This window comes from Frankliniella occidentalis, unplaced genomic scaffold (assembly GCF_000697945.3).
Source record: "Frankliniella occidentalis isolate FOCC.00 unplaced genomic scaffold, Focc_3.1 Scaffold2633, whole genome shotgun sequence".
NCBI classification, from domain to species: Eukaryota; Metazoa; Arthropoda; class Insecta; order Thysanoptera; family Thripidae; genus Frankliniella; species Frankliniella occidentalis.
Genome location: NW_026269713.1, coordinates 4963 through 6086, shown reverse-complemented (window position 1 = coordinate 6086; position 1124 = coordinate 4963).

Below are 1124 nucleotides of genomic sequence, written 5' to 3'. Positions count from 1 at the left end.
TTTTGAAGAATCCGAGCGGTTGCCTATCCTTACCAGCCGCGGAAGCTAGTGTGTACCGTGTTGTGAAACTTGTATGGAACGCGTCGGTAGAAGAAAGGACGATGATCTCTGTGTGTCATCCTCCCTGTAACCTCCTTCCCCCCCGTTCGTTGGCTTCCTCTGCGCTTTGCACTGGGCGTGCATTAACACCGCTGGAACTATGTCACCCATTATGGAGAGCCGCTGGAACGGAACAGGAACTTCACTACCGGGCCAATCACCGGCGTGCAGGGCTGGCCGCGCCGCCGCCCGCAATGGAGCCGACGGAAAACGAAAAAAAAAATAACACACAAAAAAAAAAACACTACTAGATTCACCCTTATAGCTGGGATTACGACACAAGATTGACTACTACGCAGTACAAAATTGCTTGCGCATTCTAAAATTGCCCATGCTTGCTTCTAACTCCGCGCCCCACTTTGCTGAAATCCGTTTCTTTTTTCTGGGCCTCTTTGGCGAGGCCCTTTTTAGCCCCCGCCTGTGCCTTCCCCCCTCACACCCCACGGCGCCCCGCCGCCCGCTCCCTGAGGCGCAAGGAATGCACCCTGGCGTGAAATTCCAGGCGCAATTAGGGGAGGAAAAGGCCGAGTTGAGGCTGTGAGACAGGTGCAATGCAGCGGCACAAAGCTAGAGGGGAGAAGGGGGTGGGGGCATTGTCACGGGACACGGAGGAGAAATTACTTGGAAGGGAAGGACACACACACACACACACACACACACACACAATGCTGCCGCAATGACCACCACGGGGGCAGCAGTGTCCACGACCTCTCTTCCTGGGTGGTGGCGCAGCGTGGGGCCATGCGTACTCCACCCTGCGCTTCCAAACTCTCCAGTCAAAATACACCATTTGTAACTCGCCGACTAATTCCAATTTATTTTATTTTTCCTGTGGCCCGCTGTGGTCTTTCTGTTCCTCCGAACCAGTGGGGACTTTTGGGGCGCATCGCCTCGTGTAGGGCTGTCTGTGTGTGTGTGTGTGTGTGTGTGTGTGCGTGCGTGCGTGCGTGCGTGTGTACGCCCCGCGCGGTGGGTGCCCTACAGTGCGCCCCGTGTGTTTATTCTCCGCGGGCGCGGCGGGGCGC